The 13,321-nt window shown below is 38.8% G+C and overlaps 1 pseudogene; it reads right to left on the bottom strand.

Moving 5' to 3' along the window:
- Window positions 1–8,461: 8,461 nt before the first annotated feature.
- LOC101272796 (ankyrin repeat domain-containing protein 6-like) lies at window positions 8,462–10,164 on the bottom strand (annotated as a pseudogene).
- Between the last annotated feature and the right edge of the window lie 3,157 nt (window positions 10,165–13,321).

Here is a 13,321-nt window from a genome sequence, read left to right on the forward strand (position 1 = left end):
TCTGTCAACAGGAGCATTTAGAACAGCATCCTGAATATCTCTTGTTATCAACTGAGACCTTGGCTTTCTACGATTTGGGCTGCCTCTAGAGTGTTTCCATTTTCATGATCTTTTCCCAAGCTGGGTTCGATTTCCGGTTGTAAACTGGGCAGGGAAAAATTATTAGGCAGTGTTTCTTCACAGAAAATTCTTACAGCTTCTCAGTTGTGTCTACAAAGTAGATCTCTTTTAATATGTGTTCATCCCTGTAATGGTCCTAATAATGGCCCAGGGGAAAGCCAAGAACACCAAAATCAAATAGATGGGATCGCTATTAGTGGATACCTGTATTTTTTAGCCAAATGGGGCTTTCTTTCACCTGTCTTGTTAAAAATTAAACAGTCCTTGAGGCATCATTTTTCATCCATTAGGGACCAACTGTAAGAATAATGTGATTGTATAAAAACTTTCTGGTAGAAAACTGAAGAGCCAAGGCTAATCTGGCCTTCAGTATAATATAATCTGTCCCTCTCTATTTATTATATTTCCACAGTCCCTTGTTAGCTCTGGGACATCTGTGTTTTAAAAGAGTGGTGGCAAAGCTCTCACTGAGACAGAGGTCTTCATTTGCTGAATTTACTAGCAACACAGCATGTAACTGTGTTAAGCCATCTTACTAAACAACAAATGAGATTCCAGAGGCCAAGCCTTACAGAGAAAAACACTTCTCCCTCACTTCATCTCTTTGTAGCTCAATAAAACAACCAAAGACCCTGATGGCCTAGTTTTTATAATACTGTCTTTTTTCCCCGGGTAAACCATCTGGCTCCTGACTTAATCAGGTTGGACTCTGAATACAGATTTCATCCCAGTTTTGCTTGATGGTGGTGACTTCTTCCAGTATTTATTTTAGACCAAGTAGTAACCGTCTCTTTGTTTATTCTCAATGTTGAAAATTACCTGCATTTTTTTTATGCTTAGCTTCACTACAATATTTTCTTTTCTTTCATTAAATAATTAATAATCAATGAAAACTTTACATAAATCAAACTTTTTTTGTGTTTTATTCTATGAATTCAAAACATAAACTTTAGATCCACCTCTTTCTTTCTTTCTTCTTTTTTTTTTTTTTTGCGGTATGCAGGCTTCTCACTGTTGTGGCCTCTCCCGTTGCGGAGCACAGGCTCCGGACGCACAGGCTCAGCGGCCATGGCTCACGGGCCCAGCCACTCCGCGGCACATGGGATCCCCCCAGACCGGGGCACGAACCCGCGTCCCCCGCATCGGCAGGCAGATTCCCAACCACTGCGCCACCAGGGAAGCCCAAGATTCACCTCTTTCTTTCAAGCAACCTGAAATTATAACTCTAGCCAATATTTTTAAATTTAACTCATTGATCTTTATAATTTTAAGGAGAATTATATTTTACATGCAAACTGTACATGAGCTCTTTAAGTTTATTTTCCATATGAACTTCACTGTCCTCAATGCTAGTGTTTATATTTTAAATCATTGATTATTGGTTCTTTGGCTTTTAAGACTACTAGGGGACAAAAATTGTCATGAGGAGTGTATAAGTAGCATGCCTTTTTTATTTTGTTTTGGGTTTAAGACTTGACTTAGAGAATCCTTCACTCTTTATAATTCTTTACACTCTTTTCTATGCAAAAAGGAAAACTTTGGGAGATACATGACTACTTTTCTTGGCCATGGTCTTTACCTTTTCAAGAATTTTGTTTTTCACTTTATAGAAATCTGTAAATAATTAATTAAAGCAAATCTACTAATTGGCTACACCATGCATAATATGCTGCTCTGGGATCTTCCTGCTAATTACTCTGGAAAAACACTACCACCATAGCTTAAGAGAACACTTTTCTAGAGAAAAATTCTCCACACTTTGCTTTTGCTTTTCAATGTCTTGGGTTTTGATTTCTATTAGTTTCAATTAACGATCACTCAATTTGTCTTAACTTCTAAACTTTTCTCACTCTGGTCATCTTCTCTTTAAGTATATCAGACTCAGTCTAAACCTTCTCCATCTTTAATACAATTTCTTATGGCAACTCACAGCAGATGATCAACATTAAATTAAGTAGCTTGATATTTAGGCATGATGTGAGAAATTTCTATGGAATCATCTTTAATCCAAGGCTTGATCACCTTGATCTTCCTTCTTCCTTGATGTTTTAAGTTGGTCTGAAGACTGAGTGTAACTTGTAGTTCTTCACCCTGGAGTTGGGAGCCATGTTATTAGCTCACAGCGTCAACACCTCATTTCATTATTTGCCTCCCCAACAGAATAATAGTTTCTTTAGGTCTCTGTAGGAAGGATCAAGTGGCATTAGAAATAGTTCTAGATTCTTTATCAGTGACTTTGTCTTTCCATACAGTGTTCAATGAGGTATAGGATAAAAATTAGTAATGTTTATTTTATTGAGGAAATGCTTCTTGGCCAAATAGTGTCAAGGATTTAAAAAGGAAGATGAGAAGAAAGAAAAAGAAAGAAGAAAGAAAGAAAGAAAGCAAAAGAGAGAAAGAAAGGGAGGGAGGAAGAAAGAAAGGGAGAGAGAGAGAGGGAGGGAGGAAGGAAGGAGAAATTGTTTACCAAAACAAATTAACTAAAAAACATATTTACAATTGTTATATTGTAACATGTTTACAATTTTAATATTTACAATTAAAAAAAAAATTTCCAGTACTACAGTGTCTTTTTAAAATTTTTTGTAAAACTCTGATTGAATAAAGTATCATTGAAAAACTTTACTCCTAGCTGAAGTAAACAGAAATGTGCTTTAAGAGTACACAAGTATAACATATGAAATAATTACATTCCAGCCAAAATGATATGATGAAATTTTGATAAATGGATTGTATTTCCAAGATTCCAACTTACTGATAAATCATAACCATTTTCAGGACCGTTACAACCATTTAATGCCAGATTACAAAGGTGAAAGGGCACAGAAATTGAGGTAGGATAAAAATGTTATTAAGAGCTTTGTTAATCCATAAAACATATCTCTGTGTTTGGACATATTTGTGTTTGTGTATGTTTAAATCCACACACAGAACCACAGAGAGTGGGAGATATATCATGGTACATCATTGCATGACAGTGCACATTCTCAGCATCCATGGCTATTTCTCATTCTTTGACGTACAACCCAAAGCATCCATACACTGTCTATCCTCATAGTCTAACAGCATGGTCTGATTAATATGTACCTAGGAATAAAATACATAGTAGAAAATTAAAATATTACTTGATCTATAACAGGAACACTGCTAGGTCTAGTGGGCAAAAATCAGACTTATGTTGTCACAATGGCAAGTCACTAGTCTTTTTATCTAGATTTCAGACCTAAGACTGTTCAAGTACTTCTGAATGACAGCCTGGGCTCCTTGAGAAAGGATGCTATAATATTGACATGAGTGTGTGATGTAATTACTCCTCCTATCCTTCCCCAAGGGGCAATAAAGCCACTATCAAGAATATCTCTGCACAAGAAAACATCCAATCATTTTAAGGATTACTAGACACTGACAGTAAATTAAACTTAGTTATTGAGGACCCCAAATGACACAGGGGTCTACCAGTAAAAATTAGGGTGCAGATAGTACACATGCCTAAGACACCAACTCCTGTTTCATTGCTGCTTCTTCCTGAATCCACAGCATGATCTCATAGGAAGTTCTTTGTGACTATGGATAAAATAATTTCCTTTTGGTTCTAAACAACATGCTGGCTCTAATCAGAAATTTGCTGATGCAAATTTAGGACAGCCCTAAATGGGAGTGTCCCTGAAGAATAATGATAATGAAAATCTTACTGGGGAGACTACTGAACAGCTCAGTTGGTACCGGATTGTTTTGGTATTGACAGAAATCCTTGTATCTGTTAGCTATTGATAATACAAAATTGATGGATAATTTATGACTATGAAGCTTCAGTGATGTTAAGCAATGAACATTCATTTCTCATGCATTGTCAGGGTTCAGCTGGTCCAGGATGGGCTTTGGCTAATCCCACCTGGCATGCTTATGTGCATGGAGAGTCCTGCAGCTTCAAATGTCTCACATCCTCCTCCTGAGATCAGGGAGCTGCTTGGATATCTCCTTCTCATCTAAACTGACTAGTGGACTAATGTTTTATCTAAACTAATTTAGACTAATGTTGCTAAAGTTTTAGGTTGATGAGTAGAAATGTGGAAACAATAGGCCTGGAACAGTGATTCCAAGGATATCTGGAGGTTTGTAGATAGATATTCTAGGATGGGCTGAAATATGCAAATATCTGTTTCAGATGACTATTTAACAAAGGACACCCACATAAGTGGAGGCTCTGAATAATCATATAGACAAGATGACATATTTTGTGAATGTTAATAAACCCCATTTCTCATCTACCTAGTGTTTGCTCAATGTGGACATAGCAGCAAAAATATAAGCTCTGTATGAACCCAACACATGGAATTCCACTACAAGGATGATCTGGCTTTTGCCACTGTGGATTGCTTAACCTTCCAGGAGCAGACACTGATGCTGAAACATCAGTTTGATTCCTGACCCTGGGGAATAGGCAACCACATTGTTGGTAGGTTAAAAAATTAGTTACTTTCCATCGTAGAGAGGACAATGATATTTTCTTACTGAAATTAACATTTATTCCAGTTACAATTCTACTTCTGTCCTCTCACCACTATCTATAAACTTTGGCACACTTTAATCACCATCATTGATTCTGATGAAGGAAATTATATCACAGCAAACAAAAGTGCTGCAATGAGCACACGCCCACGAAATTTGAAGGTATTGCCATCAACCCCAAGACTATAAGCAGCTCACATTGTGAAGACCATATCAATGGCCTATTGAAAACTCAGTTTTGTTTCCATTTGGGAGTCAGCATACTTAAATATAGTGTTTTTTTAATATCAGGCATGATTTATGCTTCTAGCCAGTGACCATTATTGCTTTTTCGTGAAAGGAAATATAAAGGGGAAAGGGCAATGGAATACAAAGGAAATATAAAGGGGAAGGGGCAATAGAGAACTTATACATTAATGGCTTTGCTGATAGTAACTATTCTAAGAAAAACAAGCTGATTTTTTTTTAAGGAAAGTAAAAAGGAGCACATGTAAGAAAATGTAATTGTTGTAAATTGCTTGGCTCTGCAGTGAACAATATTTTTTTTTAATGTGAAAAAGGTTAACTTGGTGATTTATTCATCAAAATAAATAAATTAACCAGAAGTATGGGGAGGCAGTGGGAAATTAAAGAAGCAAATTTTAATCCTCTAAAAGGAAGTAAATATTTCTAAAACTGATAAATCATGAAATAACAATGTAAGCATATTATTTAGAAACACAGAATTAATGCTTAATGAAACACCTGAAGAAATGAATGGTGATATCCTCTTGAAAGCACAATTGGAAGGTAGAAGGGAAAAGGAAGGAACTACTTTTGTATTATAATTAATATTTGTGTCGATTTTAGATCTTTATATATTTATTCCTTTGATAAGAAATATTATAACTTTGATAGATAATCTGTGTGCTGCAGTTGTCAGGAGGAATTGGTCTTCTTCTAACTCTTCTTTCAGTTCCACTTGTTGATATTTACTGCTAGTTAAACCTATTGTACACCCTTCATCTATGACTATTAACAAAGTACAGCAGATCAACAGGGTTGGCATCAGTCTTCAGGGGTCAGAACTGGGCTGGAACTGCACACACAGTGGGGCTCTCACCCCCATTCTTATTCACCTGGACCTCGAAGAAGTCACATCTGAAATCATTAGTGTGTGAGCATTAGAAGATTCTGGTCATGAATACAGTCCAGTATTCAAGGACACTGAAATCATGCTCTCCTCTACTGTGATCATCTTTCATCAATGACAGTGATCATATGTGGAGTTTGGGGCAGAGAGGCACATTGACCTCAAAAAGACTAAAGGTCCTACTATAACATAATCAATTCCTTTTACTATTCCTAGAAATGCATCAGTGCTGTGTGGTTTAGCTCAGTCTCTGATCATTCTCACCAGGATCATGACATAAACATAAAACTGGCCTTGATGCCTCCTGTATGTCTTGCACATTGCTTCCAAAAAGATCTTTTTTTTTAAGGCAAATGACATCATACTTAATCTTTGTTTAAAACCTGAAATCTTTCAGACTGCTTTAAGGATGTTGTCCAACTTATTATCTTGGCCAAAAAACATCTGATCCATGCGTATCCTTCTGACTTATCTTCTACCGTTACCCCACCTACATCCAATACTACAGCTTGAGTATTTCTTTTTCTTTCTGGTAGTCAATATTCACACTGAGGCATTTTGTTGGGCAAACCCTCTATTTAGATGTTTCACGCTCTTTGGCTTTTAAGTCTCTGAGTTAGTTCTTAGTTCCTGTTTTATCAGCTTTCCAGAGTGGATGCTCATGATAAAGATTTTGAAAGCAAAGCAACTTTAGGCAACTCTTGTTTTTATATCAAAATATGTAGTCTTGACTTTCCATGCCAGATTCTCCCCTTCATTCCAGATCACATGCTAACGGCCTCTCTTATGTTGATCTCTGTAACTGAGTATCTGTAGCCATCTCTCTTCATGTTTAGTAACCTCATCACTTCTCACCTTGGTCACTATGTGGCCATAGAGTTATTCTTGATTCTTTCTAATTTTCTGCTCCATAACTATCACTCCAGCTTCATCTTCAATCTTGCAGTTAATTTTCCAGCTATGCTAAATCATTTGTCTTTGCATATGCCTTTTCTCTGCCTACTATACCCTTTTTTTTCACATTCCACTTAGGTAACAGCTGTTCACACTCTAGCACTTCCCTTCTCCCTGACTGCCCGTGATTCAGTTGGGGACCTTTATGATATGTTTCAATATCAGCTAAGACTTCCATTGTAGCAAGATCATATTGTTTTCTTTTCCTTTTTTTTTTTTCTTTTTTTGATTGACATACATCTACATTTATTAGGAACGCCTGGATCCATAGATTGTCAGTATTTAAAAGAACAAACCAAAAACAACTGAGCTTGATGGGCAGAACACAAGGGGACTAAATGCATACTTTGTTTTTCTGGGTGTTCCCATGTCAAGAAGTCATATTTTCTCTTTGGCTTAATGAGCAAAAGTTTATTCAAAATTACAGACTACATTTACTTGGTTCCTGTGTTTATAGAAATAGAATCGAGGTTTCTATGTATATATGGAATTTTGAGGAGATGAATATAATGCCACAAGGAACAAGAAGCTTGGAAGATAATTTAATCCAAAGTTTCAACATACCGTTACTTTTGCAAATTGGTATACTCCATAGAGCAGAGTAAAATCCACAGGGCTCCATGAAGCTGGGGAATCCAAGTCAATTTATTGCATTATTTACCTTGATATAGTTGCTACAAAGCAGTGGAAAGCTTTTGAGGTTCTTCAATAACAGAACTCAGTTCAAAATGAAATACTTTCAAGAAACAGTCTTATTTCTTTATAAAATGTAGACCAATAAGCTCAAATTCAGAAAGGTACTCTAAGATAACTGGCTATGAATTAGGTTATAGAAGTTTCAGGTAATTGTTACGTGAATGTTTTTTCCATTAATCCACTTTAAAATCACTATGATTAAATGATTGTACTATTTCTTTCTTTTGGCTGAAAGATACAGAAACCATGATCCAATGATTTGAACCTTTCTCATTTGAGCTCATTATTAACAAACATTCCCAGTGCTATTAGCCAGTTAACCCATTATTTAAATACACTCTGACTTTTCAAAACATTTTAAGATATACTGGATCTTGTGCCATCATGAAAATCCTTCTCCTCAAAATTTGTTTGGTGAGTTTTCCCCTGGTTAAAATGTCAGCATTTTGGGAACTATGAACTTGAGGGAGGGGGTTCAGCGTGTCTGTTACAGTTCTTACAGAAAGACACTGTCCAGGCACAGCAGGCATGTTGATATGAATGACTGCTTGATTTGAGTTCACAGGGATTCATATTTTTCTTCCTTTTCATTTACATTATTTCATATCCTGAATATTAGAGTTTAGGCTTACACATCCTTCAGTTTCTTAGCACGGCTCGCTTAATCTGAGCTTTTGAACTTCAGATGAACTTGGGCTGAGGTTTCGAATCTGTAATGAAACCTGAAACTAAGCAAGTTTCCCCTAATTTCAGTCTAATTGTTGAAGTCTTCATAACTTCAGGGCATAGGAAGCATGTGTGTGGCACATTTTAGAAATTACTGATTTTTTTTAAAGGCAAGTTCTGCTCTGTGTACAACTGACACCTTGGACATAGCTCTTCTGCAGTTGCAGGACCGGAAATCCTCAGGAATCCTTCCCCGGCGCCACCGCCTCCCACCCCTGGCCACACGGCATGTGTGATCTTAGTTCCCCCACCAGGGATCGAACCCCCGCCCCCTGCATTGGAAGCACAGAGTCTTAACCACTGGACCACCAGGGAAGTCCCAGGAATTCTTTCTCATCCCACTTCCCAGGCCCTAGTTTTCCTTGTGTACCTTAGTCCTTAGTTTAGCAAGTTCCTCCTCTAAACTTTTAATGTGTTCCTCCAGCGTGGCCTTGTCTTGCTGGGCTTTCTGACTGGCTTGGCTTCGTGCTTCTTCAATCATCCTTTCATACCACTTTTCCATCTGGGTGGAAACAGCCTCAAAGAAATAGTGGGTGAGCTCCAGCGCTTGGGAGGTGTCTCGAATGTGAGGGGCAGTCTGCTTGCCACCTGCTGCTGGTGGCGGCTGCCCACAGGTGGTGCTGGGTGCTGGGTGCTGGCCTAGGTGCCTCGTCTGCCCACTTTTCCCAGACTTCTTGGTTTGTGTGCCTCTGTCAACACAGGGCCCAGCCTGTGGGTTGCATTTGGCTGCCTCTTTCAAGGGTAACGAGGCTGTCTGGACCTTGACATTCCTCAGTCGGGAGCCTGTACAATCCGAGGAAGACAGCTCCTGCTGGGGTCTGTGGGTGGCTGTGGAGCTGAGGGCCTTTTCCTTGGGCCTGGCCACCTGGGGGGAGCTGTCAGAGGCTGCTACTGGACCTGCAGTCCCCACTGACTGATCCACACCTGTGGAGGACTCGCAAGTGGAGGGTGTGGATTTAGTCTTGGAGGCCCCAGAATCTCCAGAAAGCTTCAGCTCCAGATTCTGAATCTTTAACGTGCACCAAGTTTTTAATTCATCCACCAAGGACATCTGCCGTTTCTCTCCCTCGTGCTTCTCTGAGTCCGAGTGCTGCTACAGGTGATTCAGGCACTCCTTCCTCTCTGCTGAGAGTCGCTCGACCATCAGCTGGTCCAGAACCCGCATTTGATGCTGGGTCTTATTCTCCATGTGCCCCAGCTTCGTGTTCATCTTATCCTGTACCAACACCAGCTCTGCTTTGATCTCCTCCACAGTTGCCTCCAACTGATTCTCCAGCTTGTTGATCAGGGGTTCACATCGACAGCCATTTATTGGTGCCTGCATCACTTTGCTGCCCTTGCCCCGGTATAGGGTGTAGAGTTGGTATGCTCTGAACTCATGGGGGATGGGGGTAAACAGTGATGCCTGGGCCTCTTTTTAGGGTCATTGTGAGTGCGCGAGTTCTTCAGCTGTCAGGGCTGCTTGTGTGCTGGTGGGGTGGAGTCAGAAAACGCTGACACATTGGGCCTTGACTTTTTCTGCCTGTTGTCCTTTGCTCTGGGCTCTGGGGAGGTGGACAGGAAATCTCTGGACTCTTCTTTTCTGGGTACAGCCTGTTCACTGCTATGGGTGTCTCCTGCTGAGACACTTCCCTGGGGCACTTTAGTGAGGAGGAGAGCAACTTGTGGATTATTGTGGTAGCAGGCAGTCTCCAGTGGAGTCCGGCCTGCATTATTGACAATGGTCCCATCTGCTCCGGCTTCCACTAAGATTTTAACCACCTTCTTGTGATTTAGGGCAGCAGCAATATAAAGTGCTGTGTCTCCAGCATCATCCTGGACATCGAGGTCACGGCCAGCCTTCAGCAAGATCTGGACCACAGAAAGATGGCCCTTATTGGCAGCAAGATGCAAGGGGTCCAGCCATGCTTGGTAACGGCTACCTTGGCGCCCTTGTTAATGAGCTGAAACACATTCTCCGCCTGGCCTTTGTACGCAGCTATGAGCAGGCATTCTGAAAGCCTGGCGACCACATCCTGCTGGCTCATGAATTAGGAAAGAAAGACGTTTTCGGGGAAGTGGTAGACAAGTTCCTTTGGCTCAAGGTGATGCCACAGGTCCAGGCAGGTACCCGCGGATAAAGATTCTGCGATCATTGGAAGGTGTCTTCATCACTATGCCATCTTTGGGGCCTCTGCAGTCAGGATGCCCGTGACTCCAAGATCATATTGTTTTCTAATATTTGCTTTGTCTCTGGCTCTCATTAGAGTATAAGCTTCTGGGGGATGAGGTGCTAAATGAACATGTGATTTCAAATGAGTAAAAATGCTTGTCAGCTTCTTCATCAATCAGCAAATCCATATACAGGCCTCTTTGGCTTATTCCTGAAGCCTCGGGGGTGTTTCGGGGATCTAGGGTCTAAAAATCTATAGATCTTCTTCTAAACTTGAGGCCTATTTTAAAGAAAATCATCCTCTAAGAGCCCTCTAAACAAATACATTCTCTTGCAAGTTCAGCAGAAAGAAGGATAAGAAAAATATAAAATTACCTGAGGTCATGTCAACTATATTAATATCTAAAGACCAAAGCTCATGTGCAGTTTCTGCCTCAAAGAGTTAGCGCAGATGTGAAAACAGAGAAGTTCTTTAATGTCACCTGGTGGCAAAAGGTGGAGCCAGGATTTAGACCCATTCAGTTGGCTTCAGAGCAATTTGAGTAATGTTGAAAGGCATTGAATAATGAGGAGATATTGAATAATATCCTTTGAACTGAGAAGTAACTTTAAGACCAAAAAATGAAGCAGGCAACTCCATAAAGTGCAATTATGAAGTTTATTGTGGGTAACTTACATACAGGCAGGATTAGGCAGACAAGGGTCCAGAGGCATTTGTGGCTGCATGCCCATCTGCCAAAGGGAGTGCTGGGGACTGTGAAGAGGCCAAAGCTAAAAATAGAATCTGACTACCAGGGAGAAGTATGTCTGGTACTAAATGGAACTAAATTGGAACTCATGACCAATAACCATCTTCATCAGCAAAAGACATTCTTTCTGTTTTCATATCAGATGAAGGCAAGTGTAAAAGTTGATTGGAAATGTATCTGGCTTGGGGGTATTCTTTGTGAGTAAGTCACCGAGAAAGGGAGAGTGGTAGGACTGCAGGTCTAAGAGGAAGCTGTAAAATGGAGTCAGTGATGGTATGTGCAAGTCAAAACAGCCTTATACTTTACCTTTTGGCTCACAAATATCCCCAAGGGTACTATAACATAATTATTTATCAACTATGAATGCTCAAAAAAGAGAAGTTAAAATCCTAAGCAGTTTTATCAGAAAAGAGAGGACAGAGGAGGGATAATATTTAGGGTCAGACCACCGTCTGAATGCCAGGCTCTTAGGCAAAGGCCACTTCCATCCAGATGTGCACTCTCCTTCCCAGGCTGAACTGGGCCAGACCATGTCTCTAGGTTTTGTTCATGAATAAATCAACTTCTGAGTCAGGGTAGTTTGTTTGCCTTGGCATTCACTACAAAATCCATTTACAGACTAAATCAAGAGACCATATTCAGGATAAAGGTGTGAATGGATGATTGAGCAGCATTTTTATTTCTGGTCTATTTTATAGTTTCTATTAACATATAGGGCTTCACTCCTACAACTCTTCCTGCTGTTCCCTAAAAATGAAATGCCACATTGCCTAGAAGAATGTTGCTGAATAAACATAGTAAAGTTAAAAGGCAGAAAGCTATTACGTAGCTTTACATAATAGTTAATTTTAAATGTTTGGCTGGGACATTTTCTGGAAGGACACATTTCTTTTCAATTATTTATTAGTGAATATTCAATTTTATTATTTTAAGGAAAATGATAATAACTGGTAAGGAAGTTTTATTATCGTAACTTACTTTTGAATAAAACTACTACAGTATTGTCTCCAGTTGGAATAAAACTATGGGTATATGAACAATTGTTATCCTCCTCTCTTTGTATTGCCTTATTTGACACCACTTTGCTCCACACATTTTGGTATTATTTGACAAGATGAAGATTGTTTGATTTTAATAGTTTTGAAACGTGGGAGCTTCATAGCAGGAGTAAAATAATGACTTTTAGATTTTATTACACTCAGTAGATTACAATGGTGAAAGAGACTGCATACTTAAAATTCTGGGCTGGCTACCACAAACATGAAAACTGAAGCCTGGAGCTCAGTCTCATGGTCAAGACTATTTGATTCATGTTTAGGAATTGCTATCGTTTTTATAATAAGTGAAAAGTAAAAACTTGCAAAGAAAAATGGTTATGAAGAATTAGAATTCATAAAATACCAAATATTTAACTTCTAAGTCCTGTGAATATTCCCTTTTGAAATTAACTAATAAACCGTTAAGTTTAGTATTTTATTTGTAAATGGCCCTTGTCTAACTCCTCAGCCTCATTCAACTATTGATAATGTATGAGACGGATCATCATACTTACATTATTATTCAGCTCATATTATACACATAAGCAAACTACGGTTTCACCTATTGGTGTTTTGTATTCACTAAGAGTTTGAGTCACTCTGATATCTTGGAACACATTTTTTACATATAGTGTGATAGCGATATTTTTCATATTTATTGCAGGCTCCCCTAAACACATAGAAAGAATTGTGATGGGGTGGTTTGGCTCCTAAATTACGTTAACATTGTCGAATGTGGGACTGTCTAGAGAATTAAAGAAGTGACATGTTTTGTAGATATTAAAATTTTATGCACTGCTTTAACACTTTTTTAACTCTATGAAAAAATGCCCTTTAATGAAGACATAAGACTGCAATGACAAAACTATTCTTGAGGGCGATGGAAATATTCAGGTACTTATATAGCCCTTAGTTTAAATTATTTATAAAGCCACTAAAATTTTATTTAGAGCAGAGGTAATTGATTTTATAGGGTAGCCTGTTGACAGTCAAGTGTTATCATTTGTAAACCTAAGGCAAAATTTCACATTAGCAATGTACCATGCCTTTAGGCTAACAATGTTGCCTTTCATAGCACATTTTAATACAAATCAGGTACAGGTAGGCTATCTTTTGTCAGGAAAATAGATCCTATGTATGAAGTCCCGATTATTTATTTTAGTAATGTCAATTTTGTATACCCAAGTTATAAATGACCTTTCATTGAGGGATTAATTATCTTATGCTTTGACATTTTTGTGTTTGT

This window comes from Orcinus orca, chromosome 5, assembly GCF_937001465.1.
Source record: "Orcinus orca chromosome 5, mOrcOrc1.1, whole genome shotgun sequence".
NCBI lineage: Eukaryota > Metazoa > Chordata > Mammalia > Artiodactyla > Delphinidae > Orcinus > Orcinus orca.